The sequence below is a fragment of the Pongo abelii genome, chromosome 2 (genome assembly GCF_028885655.2).
Source record: "Pongo abelii isolate AG06213 chromosome 2, NHGRI_mPonAbe1-v2.0_pri, whole genome shotgun sequence".
Classification (NCBI taxonomy): Eukaryota; Metazoa; Chordata; class Mammalia; order Primates; family Hominidae; genus Pongo; species Pongo abelii.
The window spans coordinates 84704415-84722664 of record NC_085928.1 but is presented as its reverse complement, the minus strand read 5'-3'; the positions used below and the strand labels follow the sequence as shown (position 1 = coordinate 84722664).

Sequence of the window (18250 nt, the reverse complement as noted above, 5' to 3'; positions counted from 1 at the left end):
TCCACACAAAGGTAGGGGAACTCATATCCCTTCCATATTGATGCTCTGCCATCCTATGGTTAAAGATGGCTCTCCACACCTCCTTATTCTAGCTCAAGGGAAGGAAGGAAGAACAAGTAGAAGGTGTTTCCTTTAAATGGGAATAACTCAGAAGTGGCACACACTTCCTCTCACAGTCCTTCAGGCAGAGCTTGGTCACATGGCCACACCAGTGACAAAGAAGGCTGGGAAATGTAGCCCCTACCTTGACAGCCACATGCCCAGACAAAACTAAAAGGTGGGGATTATTCCTAAAAGTGGGAGAGGAAATGGATTTGGGGGACAAAAAGCAGTCTCTGCCACACTTGCAGACTGCATCACAGGAAGAGAGACTGGACTCTTCGGTTCAGAGGAAGAGCTGGGCACTGCCCAACCAAGACCACACCAAATGGGGAACTCTGCTAATGGAGAGCGGGCAGAATGGAAGTGGGACAGCCCAAAACTGCAACTGGGGCAGTGCTTGGTAATTATATATCAGAAGAAAAAGTGACCATGAGAGCTGAAAGGAAAACAAGCTGTTATTGTCATAAGAAAAATAAAACAAAAGTTCTTGCTAATCATGCCACCCAAGTTATACATTTATCCTCCTGTCTCTTGGCCATGATGGAGCTCGCAGTCTTTTTTCAGACTCCTCTTTCTCAGAGCACACAGGATGGGTGGATGTTGGGTTTTTGGACAGCAGGAGGAGGTGGCTGGGTCTTTGTGCTGAAAATACCCACTCTGGCTCCTCCCTCTGGACCCAGATCCCAAGGTGGTAGATGTTTTGATGGTACCTCAGAGGGATGGAGTCACTGTTGAAAAGCACTGCAGGAAACAGGGCAAAGTGGTGGGCTGGGCAGGCCTGGCATTATCAGAAGTTCATAATCAACACATGCAGATCCACTTTATGTAGGCTTTGAGGATTCACAAAGGCCCAGGCTAAGCCCTCAAAAGTCTTCTTGCTGTTATTTGCACACTCATAGTAGATTCTTTATAAATGGTAGCCTGAAACCTGCCACTGTACATATTGTCTCTAATCTTTTTTTTTCTTTTCCTTTTGAGACCGAGCCTCATTCTTTCACCCGGTCTGGAGTGCAGTGGCACAATCACAGCTCACGCAGCCTCAACCTCCCTGGGCTCTGGTGATCCTCCCACGTCAGCCTCCTGAGTAGCTGGGACTACAGATGTGTGCCACCATGCCTGGCTAAGTTTTGTATTTTTTTTGTAGAGATGGGGTTTTGCCATGTTGCCCAGGCTAGTGTCAAACTTCTGGGCTCAATCAATCTGCCTGTCTTGGCCTCTCAAAGTGCTAGGATTGCAGGTGTGAGCCACCATGCCTGGCCTGTCTCTAATTCTTAAAACCACCATAGCAGGTGCTTTTGGCATCCCTCCCACTCCTTTGTCCTTACCATTTCAGAGCACAGTGGCTTGCTTCCAACTGCCAGCACCTGAATTTCTCTGCTGAGAACTTTCTTGTGCTTTAGAGTCCACTTTGCCAAGCAAGGGATACAACATATGCACCTACAAATTATTATAACACTCCACCTCCCAGAAGTAGCCCTCAGTTAACTACTCTCAGGAATTGGTGTATAAATACCTTGGCTCCCTCAGATGGGAAAATTCGGAGGTACATGCACTCCACTGGTTCCCAGAGCCTCCCCAGTGGGAACAAGCTCTAGTAGCCTATGGTGGTAGTTGAATTGATAACACACTTTTTCAGGGGCCACCTTCCATTCCCTGTCTCATTTCCTGACTGCCCGACTGATGTTTCCCAGGCTTCCTAAATAAACTACTTGTAGTCTATCTCAGGATCTGCTTCTGGACGAACTTAAATAAGACACCACTGTGGAGTAAGTTATGATCCCCACACGGGAGTAACAGGCTGGCACCATAAAAAGTGCACTGGCTTTGCAGTCAGAATGACCCAGATTTGAATTCCGTCTTCATCACTTACCAGCTGTGTGGGGCTGAGAAAATTGTTAGGCTCTGGTGCCTCCATTTTCTGGTCTGTTAAATGAGGCCAATTATACCTACCTTGCAGGACTGGACAGCTTTAAATAAAACAATTCCTCTGATTTCCCTAACACTGTCCCCAGAACATAACAGGCACTCAACAAGAGTTAGCTTTCTTCCCTCCTGTCTCCATTTTACAAATAAGGAAACCGAAACTCAGGAAGGTTTCCTGACTCACAGAAGGTTAAAAAGGTGGTTAAGTGACAGATCTTGGATTCAAACACAAATATCTTCCTGGTTCCAAATCTACTTAAAACTTTTCCACTGCACCTTCCATATCCACTTCAGGGCCTAAATTTCCTGACTTGATACATGAAACCATTTTAAACTTCAAATTCCCAGGTCTTTTTTTCCTATTGTGCTCTGCAGATACCACGTCTGGCTTCTGATCCTCAGAGATTCCCACATTCTGGTGCCATTCACACCCTTTGCTATTAGTGTCCTCCATCCTGGGGCATGGGTCTCTCTCTCCCCCACTCAGCTGTGACACACACTTTTAATTTGGGGGTAAAGATTTTCACAAGTTCATCTCTGGGTAAAATACAACATCACTAAAAATAGATGAAAATGCAGGAAAAAAAGGATTACAGGTAACTCAGGGACAAATAAATGTACATGTGAATGTTTTACTCTTAGACAAAGGTGAGGAGTCCTTTCCTGGTTCCCCTTTGAAGAGAACACCCAGAGCCCTTCCGCGGTGAAGCACAAACCTGCCAAGCACCTGCTGCTTCTTGGTGAGTGAGTGGAGGTCCCGAAAAGGAGGAAATACCCAGTGTTTCCAAATTAACTCCCTCAACAAATAGTGCTGTTACCCAACAGTCCGGCCAAAAGCAAAGCAGAGGCAAAGACAAAAAGGAAAACCAAAGTCATTCTGTTCAACTCATTCAGATTTTTGCAATTAGAAATCTAGAAAGAAGATATTTTTATTTCCACCTTTACATTTGGGATATTTTTAAAATACAATGCTATTTTGAAATATGTTTATATTACAGGAGCATAATCTTTCAGAGGTTGAACTTTGAAAGGTCCTATGTGTGACCTCACCTATAGTACAGTGACCAACCTGTCCTGGTTTTAGTGCTAAAAGTCCCTTGTCCCAGAAAATTTCTTAGTGTTGGGTAAACAGAGATGGTTGGTCACCCAATTAGAATACAAATTTGATTCTCAAGTCTGCTCTTTTAAAATATAAATCTCCTTAGGCAAGTCAAAACAATTCACCAGTGGTAATTTAGGGTTCTGATAGCTTCTCACAAAATACCCCACAAAAATGGTCCCCACTTTAAGAATCCATGAGGATCTCCTATTAAAGGAATCACAAATGCAGACACGGATAGAGGCAAGATTTCAATAAGTGGAGAAAGCAATTTGCATAAAATCTTCCAGTCTACTCTTTACTTATACAAGGAGATAGAATCTCATTCTTCCAGAAACCCACAGCCCATTTAGTCCTTTACCTTCCCTCCTTTGATAGACATGGGATGGACAAATATCTCTCTGCCCAAGAAAAACTGCTCAAGTATGATTTTTAAAAAAGGGCAATTCTCACTGGGACTCAATGGCAAGGACTATGAGGACTATGGGTTTCCTTTCCTCCCTCCCTTCCTCTCTCCCTTCCTTCCTTCCTTCTTTCCTCTCTCTTTCTTTCTCGCTCTCTCTCTCTTTCTCTTTCCTTTTGCTTTCTCTCTCTCTTTTTTTTTCTTTTTTTGAGACACAGTCTCACTCTGTTACCCAGGCTGGAGTGCAGTGGTGCAATCCTGGCTTACTGCAGCCTTGACTTTGTGGGCTCTGGTGATCCTCCCACCTCAGCCTCCTGAGTAGCTGCAACTACAGGCCCATGCCACCCTGCTTGATTAATTTTTTATATTTTTAGCAGAGATGGGGTTTTGTCATGTTGCCCAGGCTGCTCTCAAATTCTTGGGTTCAAGAGATCCACCTGCCTTGGCTTCCCAAAGTGCTGGGATTGCAGGCATGAGCCCCCGCACCCAGCCTATGGTTTTCTTAGTCTGGATTCCTCCAGAAGCCAACCCCAAACAAGGATTCAAGTATAAGGTATTTATCTGAGAGGTCATCCCAGGAAACAATAGTAGGACAGTGTGTAAATGAGACAAGAAAGATAAGGCCACCAAAAAAAAAAACAAAAAAAAAAAAACAAAAAAAAAGGGACTATCCTATTAAGTCACCTATCACCATGGTGATACTCACCATGGTGGAAACTCTGGGAAAAGGTGTACAATATACACCCCTTAGTTTCACTGGATGGGCAAGGGAGCTGGAGTATCCACAGGCCAAACCCTCTTCATCATTGGAGGGAGTGGATGCTAATTCCCCTGCATTTCCAGCCCACCACTTCCACAGTCAGAGAAAGTCCTCAGACAAACCAATGCAGGTGCTGGCAGCAGGAAGTGAAGCTGGCATGCATGACCATGGCCAGGGCAAAGATGTAGGTTGGCCACCAGCAACACCAGCAGCGTCTGCTATAGCAATCAACACAGAACCCATGAGCCACCATAGCTCTGTGCTAGTCAGTTGCTGCCATGTGGGAATGCAGCCAGTGTTGCTAGAGCTTCTGAATTTTTAAAAGAAACCAGGGATCCAGATTGTTTTGTGGAATTTCCTGATTCATAATTGCTGTTGATTTATTCAAATATTTTAAAAACAGTCTAGGAAATAACCAAGCATGTCTATAGGCAGAATGTAGCCTATGGGCCATTAGCTTGCATCCATTACTCTAGTTTAACCTCCTTATTTCATAGACAAGGAGACCACGGCCCTAGAGGACAGTGACTTGACTCAGGGGATGCTGCAAATTACCACTTGTCTGGGATCTGCAACCAGTTCCCTTAACTCCCAGGCCAGAGCTCTTCCTAACCCACTGTGCTGCCCACACTGCCCACTCTCTCCTCTCCACACCCATCCTCAAAGGGCAGGAGCCTTATCCCTGCCCTCCACTGCACTCAGAGCAAAGGAAGTTTCCCTTCCTTCCATCAAAGCACTAAATATTTTGTCTCACTAGAAATGGATTCCTTACTATTCTTAATTTCACAGAAGTTAGATAGTGCTTATTTTGTCCGGGGCACCCTTCTAAGTACTTTACAAATAATTACTTTCATTCTCAAAGCAACCCCATGAAGTAACGACTATTATTTTCCCAGTCTTAAAGATGGACAACTAAAATGCAGAGAGGTTAAGATACTTGCCTGAGTTGAAGTAGTAGTGGAATTAGGAGACAAATTTTGGCAGCTGTCTCCAGGGCCACTGATTGACAACCACTACTCAACACTGACACTCAATCACCTACCTATTTAGACTTTTAGAATACCCTGATTGGTCCTTTTTCCCATGATAACAGGAATTGACAAAGCACAGGCTCATGGGCCAACATCTACCCCCTGCTTGCTTTTGTAATGAAAAGTATACCAGAATACAGCCACACCCATTAATTTATGTATTGTCTGCAGCCATTCTTGCCCTACAAAGGCAGAATTGAGGAGTTGCAATACAGACCATAGGACCCACAAAGCCTATTTTATTTAGTGCTGTAGCTTGGATAAGGGTTGTTTGTCCCCACCAAATCTTATGTTGAAATTTAATGCCCGATGTTGGAGGTGGGTCCTAATGGGTAGTGTTTGTGTCATGGGGATGGATCCCTCATGAATAGATTAATGCCTTCACTCAAAGGCGAGTGAGTTCTCACTCTATTAGTTTTCACAAGAGCTAGTTGTTAAAAAGAGTCTGGCATGCCTCAACCCTCACCTCTTCCCTCCTCTCTCATCATGTAATCTCTGCACACACCAGCTCCCGTTCCCTTCTACCATGAGTGGAAGCAGCCTGTGGCCCTGACCAGATGCAGCCCAATCTTGGACTTTCCAGCCATCAGAATCATGAGTCAAATAAAACCTCTTTTTTTTTTTTTTTTTTTTTTTAATAAATTACCCAGCCTCAGGTATACCTTTATAGCAACACAAAATGAACTAAGACGTTTAGTATCTGGCCCTCCACAGAAAAGGTCTGCCAACTTCTGCATTAAAGAATTGCCAAGCTTTCCTCTGACTGCAAGTTTCTTGATTATGCTGCTTAATCATAATGCAGAAAATCCTATAATCCCTCCCAAAGCCTTAGCATACACAGTGATGAATTCACAGGTTAGACTTCTAGAAACTGCAACCGTGTATGGGAACCCAGAAATCAGCAAAAATGCCTTTAGAACTCCACTTAACGAAAAACATACCAACAAGTTCCACAAAATAGGCACAGACCTAATCTTGGGCCCTTACCTGGGCAAAGGCTTTTAAAGCAACAGGACAGACAGAAATACCCAAAGAGGGGCAGAGAGGAGAAACAGAAGAAGTAGCTTTTAAAATAACTGGCAATAGGCATCTTGCAGTTAGAGAGACATGGGTTCAAATCTCAACTCTACCACTTACTACTTATCTCTTAAACTTCAATTTTTACCTGTAAAGTAGGAGGAATAATAATGATCATTTCTTGGAGTGAGGTGGACGGTTTAGCCAAGATTATAATGTATATGAATTCTTAGCATCCTGCCTGGGATTTGCTAATGACTCAGAGGAGCTATATTATTAGTAATAATGGTAACTCTAAAAGAATATGGATCTGTGACTATTTACATAGAGGCTCTCAATCCCACACAATTCAGCTGTCAATAACAGGATTATGGTACAGAACAAAAAGCAATCTTTATCATGATAACCCCAGGTCAAGAAAAGATGTAGCCACATTTATATGTACCAAGCAAAAAAAAGGAAAGAACCATATGCCATGTTTTCATCAAAGAAAGTTTAAGCAAAGAATAATGTGTGTACAAAGAGGTAAGCTTCAATCACCTGGAAAAATCACCCAAGTGAAACAAATTACTTATTCCTTGACAACACTATATAAATGAAACTGTACATGGGGCGGAAAAAACGTTTGCATTGTAGGCTCTGCAAGATGACAAAGTTACATTTCCCACTCATCATTTAGTGAAAGCATCTATCGAATAGCATGAACCTTTGCTGACAAACTGCCAATTTTTAAATACCCTTTATCAGCATCATTTTCATAGCTTTTCTCTGAGATCCAGAAAAGACCAAAGATCAGTTTCCAGTATGCTTTTCCAAGTGTAATCAAGCTCAGTGCTAGAAAGTACAATGAGAACCACTCATGATCTGAACTGTTTAAAGCAGCTGAATCATTGCAAAAACAATTTCTTCCTCTTAATGTGTTTGAATCAAACTTTTGACCTCTAGTAAACTGGATGCCCCATTCTTTCAGGCAGTAAAAGAGCAGCTAGACTGGGAACCTGGAGGTATATAAAACACTACACTACTTTTTTTTCTCTTAAATATACAAATTGAATTACTTTAACACAGTTGGAGCAAATGACCATGATATGTCCTCAATTTAAGTCTTACAGCCCAACCGGGATGGTGTTCTGTGTTCCCAGTTTAGGGGCACATGGTTTTCATTAGTTTGTCAGGATTCTGCATTTCAATTTGCACATTTAAATAAATGCAATTAGTTCATTCGTGATGGCCCAACATACCCTTATCTTTTCTGATTTATTGAATAAGCCACACTCTCTTAATGTTTTGAGATTTGTCTAAATACTAAAAGGTTATTTGATATGACAAGTTACACCAAATACCACTTTTACTGCATGACAAATAATTATACTGAAACTTTCCACTGATAACACTTCCACTGATACACTGCTTAGGAAGCCTTTTAAGTGCATCTATCTGACATTTAAAAAAAATTAAAGTAAGACTAGTGCAGCCGACACAGATAAAGTGCAGGGTGCACACTTCTGGTTGTTCATAGCATAAATGTTTAAAGGTGGAAGGATCTCAAGTGTCAATACCCATTTGACAAATCCAGAGAGCTAATGAGCAGGTTTCTGGTCAGTCTGCTGCCAAGGTGGGATCAGAACTTGGCCTTCCTGGTTGTTGATCCAGTGCCAATTCCAGCTCCCCTCTCCCCCCAGCCCCTCCTTTATCTGGCAGAACTCAGGTTGAGTATTAAACTTGGATGAAGCAGGGCCAAAGCTGGCCATGCAAGCTTTGTGCCTGTCCCGCATTCTGGTCACATATGAGCCTTCTGCTCTTTTGCAAAGACTGAATTGATGGGATGGGCTCAGTCAGGTGCAACAAGGGAAGCCCGACAACAATCCTTAGCCACATCCATTGTTGGGTCCCCCACCGACGCTGTCGGCTGTTATAAGCACCAGCTAGAAGATGGATGCTGGTATTTCCAGAAAGACCTTTTGAATCAGGAGGGGCTGTGACGGGCCCCATGCTGTGGCAAGAGCATTTCCAATAACTGTCTGTCTAGGCTACTTAGTGATTTCCAAAGTCAAGCTCTTCCTCACTGTGACAACACATTCAGTGTTTATTTGGGGGGCAGTTTTACAATGCCGAAAATTCCATTGTGGTAATAGTTTAGTCAGCAAGGCAGAAAGGAATGACATCTTTTATAAATAATGATTAAGGACAACCTATTTGATAACTTTGGATGCTTGTTCAGGATCTGTTGTAGGGGGCAATAGTCTCATTTGGAACAAAATGAACCATTAGAATCTTCTGTGAGGCAGGCTCTTGGGAGAGAAAGGCAAGCTCTTATGCTGTGACTGTCAAGGACAACAAAAACAGAGACTCTTGCAACATGGTGGCAAAGAGCACAAACTCCATTCTGAGTTTGAATTCCAGGTGTGTCACTTACTAGCTGTGTGATTTTGGACAAGTCACTCGCCCACTCCAAGCCTCAAGTTTCCACCTCTGCAGAATGTGGGTTATTGTGGGTCATTGTAGTGATGGAATGACATGCTGCTTGGAAAGTACTTGGCAAATGCCTGGCCCCTGGCACTTATAGGGGCTCAATAAAAGGTAGCCATTATCATCAGACACCAGTTAATGGGGCTTGTGCTTTGAAAAGGGGACTTATTCTGATCCAACATTCCATGCTGATTCTCTGTGTTAATCAGATTGTTGCTGAAATATCCACTGTGGTCTTTTTTGAGTCTTCCCTGCTACTTCCATCCTTCCTCCTACTTATCAAATGCTCTGGAACTCTCCACTTGCTGCTGCGAATCTTTCAGGCCCAAGCGCAGTCCCATCCCATGCACCCCATGCTACCATGCCACTGCAGCAACTCCAGACAGATCACCATACTTCTTATTTGGTGTCTGGATAGGGGAGTTCACCTTCCATGTTCATTCACATCTCCTCTTCCTAACATGATTACACTTCTGGGAGACAGGGATTTGCCTTACATATCCTCTACAGCACTCAATACATGCCCAAGAATCTTCCAGGTTCCCTGATCCCTTGCTACGCAAAGTGTGGCCCACAGACCAGCACCGTTGGCACCACCTGGAGCTTGTTAGACATGCAGTCTCAGGCCCCGTCCCAGATCTGCTGAATCAGAATCTCATCCCCAAGTGGTTTGTGTGCACCAAGTTCAGGAAATATCCCTCTAGTCCAGTATTTCCCAGACTTCAGTCATTCACATCTTCCCTTCATAGGTTTTGCCATTTTCCAGTACAATCTACACTATGTTTTACCTAATACATATTTTTACCCTGACACTATTTCTTTCTCAGCCTCGTCCTAAGCAATGCTATTCAATCTGTTAATAGTTTGTTCAGCAAGGCAGAAAGGAATATAATCTTTTACAAGACATGAAGGTCTAGGTGAATTTTTTTTCTGGTACACATTAAAATAAGTAGCTAATAAGGTAAAATGTTTCTCTATCTATCATCTAAAATTAACTCATGTACCACCAGGCATATACCTACCCGCTTTAGTAAACACAGCTCTAGACTTTTTGTAGCTGGATTAGAAGACATCTAAGTCCAGTGCTCCTGAACTGTATCTGTGCCTACTCAGCATGGTTACCCTATGGGGTGAATGCATTTGTCTTCAAGACAGAGATGGTTGTGGGAGGCTGAAAACCTAGGTTCTAGACCTGCATCATCCCTTAATGACTTGTCATGTCACAGCCTCTCTTTGGGGCTCATTTTTATGGGTTAGGTCATCTCAAGGCTCCCTTCCAAGTAAAAAAATATGACATTATAATTATGAGATCAAAGGCTTTGGAGTCAGAATGACCTGAAGTTGAAATTAAAGCTCTGTTACTTGTTAATTTCATTGAATCTCAGTTTTCCTCATCTGTGAAATGGGCAATAAGTGGACATAACACCCATCTCAAAGGATTTGTAAGAAGAAAGAAAACAACTGAAAAATGCCTAGCTTAAAATGTGGCACATAGTTGGTGTTCAACAAATAATATGAATTATTATTTTTTCCTAGCCTCTACAAAGCACAAATAATAACAGCTAGAATATTTTTTAGTATTTACTCCACAGCAGTCACTACATGAAACACTTCTTTATATTTTGTCATTTAATCCTCAAAATAACCTGATGAGGTAGGAATTCCTATAATCCCCATTTTATAGATGAAGAAACTGAGGCACAAAAAAAGGTTAAGTCACTTGGTCAAAGCACACGTTTAGTAAGCAGCAAAGATAGATCTGAGTGTAGATCCTCTGAAGCTACAACCAGTATTCACAACAATGACCTGTCCTGCCTTCTTATAAAACACTGGTCAACATGCAGACTTTGCCAGCTCAACAAATATTATGTGATTTTGGCCAAGTGGCAACCTCACAATCAGTTTCCTTGGCTGTATAGTGAGGGGCGTTAGGAGTCCCCACCTAATAGGGTGTGGTGAGCATTGAATGAGGGCACCCTCATGGACATCACAGAGCAATTCCCAGCACAGATGAATTGGTAACCATGTGCTGCTATCATTACCATTAGTTCTACTATTATTTGTTGAGCCTTTACATCTGCACAAGATTTTGTGTGTGTGGCGGGGGTGGCGGGGCGTGGCAGAAGAAACAAAAGTCTTTATTGATAAATAGCTTACGATGAAATAAATAGAGCAGTGGTTTGTTGAAGAATAAAAACTAGGGCAGTGACTCGGTCCCTCCGCCCCTGCCTCCAGCCCTAGGATACAGCCCCCTGGCTAGATACTTCAGAAGAGGAGACCGTAATGGGCAGTCCAGCCTTTCCCGGGCCCTTGGGGGTCTCTGTCTTCCTAGACAGGTGTGCAGGCACCACCTTGGACCCAATGCCCTTAGCAGGAGAAGCAGCCTTGGCGTTTGGCCCCTGCCCAGCCCCCTGGGCAGCTGCCCCTTTAGGAGCCTTGGCCTTGGCTACCACCTTCTGGTCGAGGAAGCAACACCATTCTTGACCTTGCTGACAGTGGGTTTTGAACTCTTACTCCCAGCTTTCATTTTCCTGTGGTCCTCACATCTCGGCTGCTCCTGCTGCCCCTGGCCTTTGCCTTCCTACTGAGCCCGCTGGCACTGGAAGAGGCCTGCGTGGCCTTGTCTGGCTTAGGGGTGCCTTCCTAGCCTCACCCGGCTGTGGCCTGGTGTCCTTGGCCGCACTGCCTTGCTTGCCGACCTTCTCTGTGGCTGCACCTGGCTTGGAAGGAGCCTTCTGCACCTCTGCTGGCCTCTTGGCTGCCTTCTTCACCTTGCCCGCGTTGGGAGGATCCTCCTTGGCCTCACTTGTTTTCTTGGGGTCCTTCCCCTTGGCCTCTCCTGCTCTCCTGGGGACCATCAGGGGGCCATCTCCCTGGGCTGGATTTTCCTCTTGTGCTTGGGATCTAATTTGAAGCTGTCAGTGGCCCCCCTGGCTTTGGAGTTGAGGGGCCTGGCGAGGAGGCTGTGGCACATGCCAGTGGCCAGCGCCTGCTTCAGCAGGTACTTGAAGTAGAGGACATCCACCGTTGGGTACTTGTGCAGGATATAGAGCTTGATGGCCATTGCCAACGTGCCCCAGCGCTACTCCCCCGCCTGTAGCGCCTCTACCACCGTGCGGGGAGTGGGGGGATAGTGGGGAGGGTGAGAGGGCAGGAGGCAGCATGCCACCGGGAAGCTGCTGCAGCTCAGGCCTGGCTTTTCAGATTCAGGAGACCTGGATGATCCTGCTGTGGAAGTCGAGGAGAGTGAGATGTCACTGGTGACGCTCCCAGGAGGGGAGGTATCAGTAGTTTTATCCTTCAGTTATGGTAAGCACTTCCTCAGTTTAATTTTTTTAATTTTTTATTTTTTGAGACAGAGTCTTGCTCTGTCGCTCAGGCTGGAGTGCAACGGCACTATCATGGCTCACTGCAGCCTCAACCTCCTGGGCTCAAGTGATCCTTCCACCTCAGCCTTCTGAGTACCTGGGATTACAGGAATGTGCCACCACACCCAGGTAATTTTAAAAATTTTAAGTAGGGATGAGGTCTTCCTAGGTTGCCTAGTCTGGTCTTGAACTCCTGGGCTCAAGGAATCCTCCTGCCCCGGCCTCCCGAAGTGTTGGGATTACAGGCATGAGCCACTGCACCCCACCAGGAATTCTTTATCAGATAATTTAATCTATTAAATGATGCCTAGTCATGGCACCCTAAAATAGTAGCCTTTATACATGGGGTGGCCACATAATTTATTGTCCAAACTGGAGGCACAGACATTAACCAGGATTGACCCAGGTAAGCCAGCACGATCACCCTGCTTCTAGGGCCCCTGTGCTGTGAGTGAACATTGTCCTCGCAACTGTACACACTAGGGCCCCCTTTCCCACTGGAAAACTGTACATGAAGTGACAGAGGACAATTAAAAGCAGCACATCTCTAAGGACAAAGTAACACAGACCCAAATAAAGACCTCAAGGCTGAAGAGCTACAGAATAGAGCACTCATTTGCCCTGGGCTTTAAGGAGGTGTATTCTTCAAATACTTTGCTCTAAGACACTACTTAAATAACTGCTTTCATTAGATTAGCATGGCAAACTGATTCAAATAAATGTCTTCCAAGATTTGCACATAAATGAAAACAGGATCACGATCACCCCCTTGTAAGAGGTTTTGGGACTGCTGTGGGTTTTTAATCAATATATCTGCCTTTTTCTTCTCAGTGTCATTGGAAAATAAAGTAACTACTATCAATTTGACTTGTTCTGCATCTTGATCTCATAAGTCCTGATATTGACCACATTAAAAGTGACAGCTAAGGTTTTCCTTACACACATGAAAAATCATATTGATAATCTATTTGCCTGAATACAATTCAGCTCATTTTCCATTATTTGGGGCATCAAAAAGAAGAGGAATCAGCCTATGTGCATTAGGCACTTGTACCCTGTGGTGAACATTTATTCCAGACTTTCTTAGCCTTAATTTCCCCCCTTTCCCACAACTGTATTCATGTGGCAGTCCAGGCCTCTGATGTCCTCTGTCTACATGGTCTGGGTAGGACTCCACTGCTGGGGCAAAGCCCTCAACCTCTGCAGAAGCCACTTAGCACAGATTTCCTCCAGCCGTGCCAACTGGGCGACTCAGAGCTGATTTTGAAACTTTCTGTTCAATAACTGGGGAAGGGGAGTTTTTTGGTTGCTGGACTAGAACTTGAAACTGTGTAAATGAGCAAGTGTTATATGGTCATCTTGTCACCCAAGAAGGACCCCAATACACAGAGGAAAGAAGAAAAAGGCAGACCTGAGGAATGAAAAGAAATCAGATCCTGAAGTCACTGTTTAGCCCTAAGCAAGATGCTCTTGAAGTCAGTCCTACCCATGTAACTTTTAGTAACCTGAATCCATATGTAAGAAAAAAAATATATTGTATATATGCATATACATAATACCCTAATACCACTTAAAATTGGGTTTGTAACTTATTATCAAAATAGCACTAACAGACACATGCATCCTGTGGCAGTGCTTTTCAAACTTTTTGATGGCTAAGAATCACATTTTATACTGCAACCCACAATGCACATAGGAGTGACTCAAAGTTTCATGAAATTACAGAACTCTTATAACATATGATGATGCTGACACTTGCTGTCTTGTTATACCTAAAAAAAATTACTGGTAGTAACCCACTAAATGGATTTTATGACCTTCATATTGAAAAAACACTGTCTTATGAGATTAGGTTAAAAATTGATTTCACCAGGAAGAATGAGATAAGAAATGACATGATAATTTCAGTAAATCCAGTCATTGGGGAGAATAAGAGATTTGGCTTCTAAATTACCTAGAGGGTTTATCAAGCATCTAGCAACAGAAAATTGTTATCTTACCACTTCTGTCTGACTGCCCATGGCACATATTTGGCAGAAGAGGAGAAAAAAAATCTTACTGACTTAGAAATAAATGAATTATCCTCCAAAAATCTTCCATCTAAAACAAAACAACAACCACATTGAAAAAGGGAGAGACACGTAAGTAAAGGAAGATACATGTAAGACCTACTGATGAGCTGAGTACATTATTTATCTATAGGCTGGTGATAGTCATTTCAGTGAGCCTCAGCCCTCCCGAACATATAAAAATAGTGCATTCATGATAAGATCAGATCTCTGGGGCAGATTTAAAGGGAGAGATAGAGTGAGAGATCACTTGCAGTATAAGCCTCAAACCTTCACTTATGTGTGTAAGATAACTATGAAGATTTCCTGCTAGAAAATTACTGCAGGCTGGATAAGGCAGGGTATTTTTAACTGTTTTCCATGTACCCTATTTGTATTGTAAGCTAGCCAAAACTTTCTTTTTGTCTGCTCAAAGCATGCAGAGTCTTGATTAAATCTGTGGAATCAAACGGAGAAGTAGGATTCTCAGGCTTGCTGAAACTAGAGGCCAGCGACAATAAACATTACTGAGAAAACTTCAGCTGATTTGACACTTGGGAGTGGCTGTGAAGTTAACTCCTCCCACACTTTTCTAGATTAGGCTCAAATGCAACCATCTGCCTGTTTGAAAAAGCCCATTCACTTTTCTGCCACTAAGATAGAAATTTATTAATTTCAAAACAAAGTGAAGTTTAATACAGGAAAACAGGATCGTGATCACCATGATCACTTGCAGGGGAAAGATCTTCTGAGAACTTCCCCATGGATAATGAAAACTAAACCTCAAAATACGGTATTTAGGTAATTTTTTTCATGTTCCAGCACCATATTGTTTAAATGCATTCCACCTGCATTTCTGAATTTAAGAAATAAAAAGTTTGATTAATATTACTTGCCGATGTCACAAATAAGTGATTAAACTTCTACCATTCAATAAGTCCTTGGAGTTGTCTAAATTTTTCTCACCCTTTTTAGGAAATGTAAGCACTGTTCAAAAGCGGTGTGTGTGTGTGTTACTTTTTATTACAACATTTTCAGATTACAAAAAGGAAGAATTGGCCGGGCCCGGTGGCTTACGCCTGTAATCCCAGCACTTTGGGAGACCGAGGCGAGTGGTGGATCGTTTGAAGTCAGGAATTCAAGACCAGCCCGACCAACATGGTGAAACCCGTCTCTACTAAAAATACAAAAATTAGCCGGGCGTGGTGGCACATGCCTGTAATCCCAGCTACAAGGGAGGATGAGGGAAGAGAATCGCATGAGCCTGGGAGGCAGAGGTTGCGGTGAGCCGCGATCGCGCCACCGCACTCTAGTCTGGGTGACAGAGTTCGAAGAAAAAAAAAAAAAAGGAAGAATTGTAGAAATACCAATACATCCACCGCCTGTCTTGTGACACTTAATTTAGAGACAAAAATATATACAGAGTGCTTACTGAGTGTCAGTCTCTCTTAAACATCATCTTTTTAATTTATTAAAAACATATGGGCCGGGTGCCGTGGCTCACGCCTGTAATCCCAGCACTTTGGGAGGCCGAGGCGGGTGGATCTCAAGGTCAGGAGATGGCGACCAGCCTGGCTAACGCGATGAAACCCCATCTCTATTAAAAATACAAAAAATTAGCCAGGCATGGTGGTGGCTGCCTGTAATCCCAGCTACTCGGGAGGCTGAGGCAGGAGACTCGCTTGAACCCGGGAGGCAGAGGTTGCAGTGAGCCGAGATCGGCCACTGCACTCTAGCCTGGGCGACAGAGTGAGGCTCTGTCTCAAAAAAAAAAAAAAAAATATATATATTATATATATAAAATATATATATAATATATATGTACACACACACGTATATGGTAGTTATTGTTATTGTTATTATTTTCTTCATCCTCATTAACACCACCACTGCAGCACATCCCTTTCAGAGACACTGTCTTGTTAAGAGCCTGGCATCTGAAATTAGATCTTATATAAACCACAGATTACTGATGGGACTTCCAGTAAGTTACTTAACCTCTCTCAAGGGCTAGGTTACCACTTCATGGATTATGGATGATGCCCCAAAAGTGCCTACCAGGATGCCTGGCACACAGTAAGCTCTCTAAACCACCATTCTTCACAGCATGTGTATGACAGATGAAAGTGGGTCTTGATGAGGTTAAGTAAGGCGAAGCTGCTTTTCTTCCCCTCCAGACATTTGATTTGGAAACCCCACAGATCCATTCCCTTTAGGATGGGAAACAGCACGTCGGGGATCGCGCTATAATCTTGTACACATCTTCCGAGTTGGCTAGTAAATTTCTGGGGGCGACACTACCTAATCTTCAAGCATCAACCAGCTTCCCGGAAAGACTGCTGCCATCAGCACCCTAAGGTCTTTCTTCCCGAAAGGCCCAGCCTCTAGTCGCAGCCGTCTGGGTACCAGCAAACACACCAAATCAGTTCGCGAAGTTCAGAGGACTTGGCTCTGGTATGTTTACAAGTCCTAACAGATCGCAGGAATGTTCAGGATAATTATTACCCCACCCAGGAGCGCCCAGCCCAACCCTCTCACATCTGGAAGGAAGCGGCCACACAAAGGAGAGCGAGAGAGAGAGACCTCCTCCTGCGGCTGCTTTCTCAGGCTGGAGAAGATTTAATACACGTCTCACCCCTTTTGTGAACAAGAGCAGGCACTGTTCAGTATCTTTCAAAGCACAGGACATCCAATGCAAGGGAAGAGTTTGTCCTCTATTCCAAACGAAATGGCACTTCTCAAAGTAGGAGCTAAAAATTATATTTATTTTTTCCTCCCCAGATGAAAATGAAAAGTGAAGTACTCCACAAAATAAGAAGCGATTCACATGCACACTGCCTCTCCAACACAAGAGCTGCCAGGATCTGAAACACCTATTTGAAAAGAGCAGCCAAACCAAACCCTTAGTGTCCTCTGCTAACTCCAGGGATTTCCCCCCACTCTTTTCGCTGCCTTTTAGAAGTATCTCTGGGGGCCAGATCTGGGCTTCATCAGCTCTTCTCTCGACCTCCCACGAACGCGCGGCAACCAAAGCACGCGGTCCCCGGCGGCGCGTTTGCAAACCCCACCAACGCTAAAGCCTCGAAACCGCCAAACTTCCTGTCTCCATACCACCAAAGCGACCAAAGCGCCGTGCCAAGTGCCCCAGGGACTCCAGCGGAGGCTGCACTAGATCCCGAGCCCCAGGGCGGGGTTTTCTGCTCTCCCAAACTCCTGGGACCCGCACCTCCACTGGGGGTCTCCAAACGTGCGCGCTGCGCCCGGGGCGCACCGGGCGCGCCTGTGGCCGCGTCTGGCGGCCGCGCCCTGGCAGCAGGCTTGGGGAGCCCGGGGCGGTCGCCCACCTACCTGCTCCGCCGCCTCCTCCGCGCTCCGGGGCTGTAGACGGCTACTTTATTGTCTCGGCTGCGCACCGCGCGGGACCTGGGGACCCGGCTCTGCGCCAGTCCTGCAAGTCCGCTCTGCGCTGTGCCTTCCCCGGCGGCGGCTGCCTTCCTCTTCTTCCTCTTCCTCTCTGTCCAAGCTCCAGCTCAGCACGTGAGCCACGCAGCCCGACTCCCGGGATCTCTGGGCAGCCAGCGCCTGCCGCATCCCCCGGCCCGGGTCTGCAGGTCGCCCCCGCCACCGCCGCTCGCCGTGCGTCCTCGCTTTGATCCACACTTACAGCTGTACCCGGGGCCGCCTTTCTCGGGTCCTTCCGTCCTGCCTGCCTCCTCTCGCTGTCAGCCGGGGCTTTCGGCTCCCTCTCTCCCCAGCTGCCCCCGCCCGCCGCCTCTCCGGGGGCTGGGGCGGCCGCTGCCAATGAGGCTCGGCTGATGCGCTGTTCCGGCCCAGTCATTGTATCGGGAGGGAAGGAAGGGGAGGGGGAGAGGGAGGAAGGGAGGGGGCGCCCTCGGCCCCCGCCGCACGCGGCTGCGGGCTGGGCTAGCCTTCCCCGACAGAGAAAGGGCGCCGGTGCCAGGAGGCGCGGAGCGGCGCCTGCCAGGAGGAGGGAAAAGAGGGGGTCACCAGCCCGCGCCTCTCCATCGCT

The 18250-nt window shown here is 45.2% G+C and overlaps 1 protein-coding gene and 1 pseudogene across 1 annotated transcript in view; both read right to left on the bottom strand.

Moving 5' to 3' along the window:
* The window catches only part of FRMD4B (FERM domain containing 4B), a 370979-nt gene extending 352936 nt beyond the window's left edge, over positions 1-18043 (bottom strand). The window contains exon 1 of the mRNA XM_054551889.2: positions 17569-18043. The gene's annotated coding sequence lies outside the window, so the exon portion shown is untranslated. The remainder of the gene's footprint in view (positions 1-17568) is intronic.
* Positions 8348-14486, bottom strand: LOC134761007 (histone H1.8-like; annotated as a pseudogene).
* Positions 18044-18250: the final 207 nt, after the last annotated feature.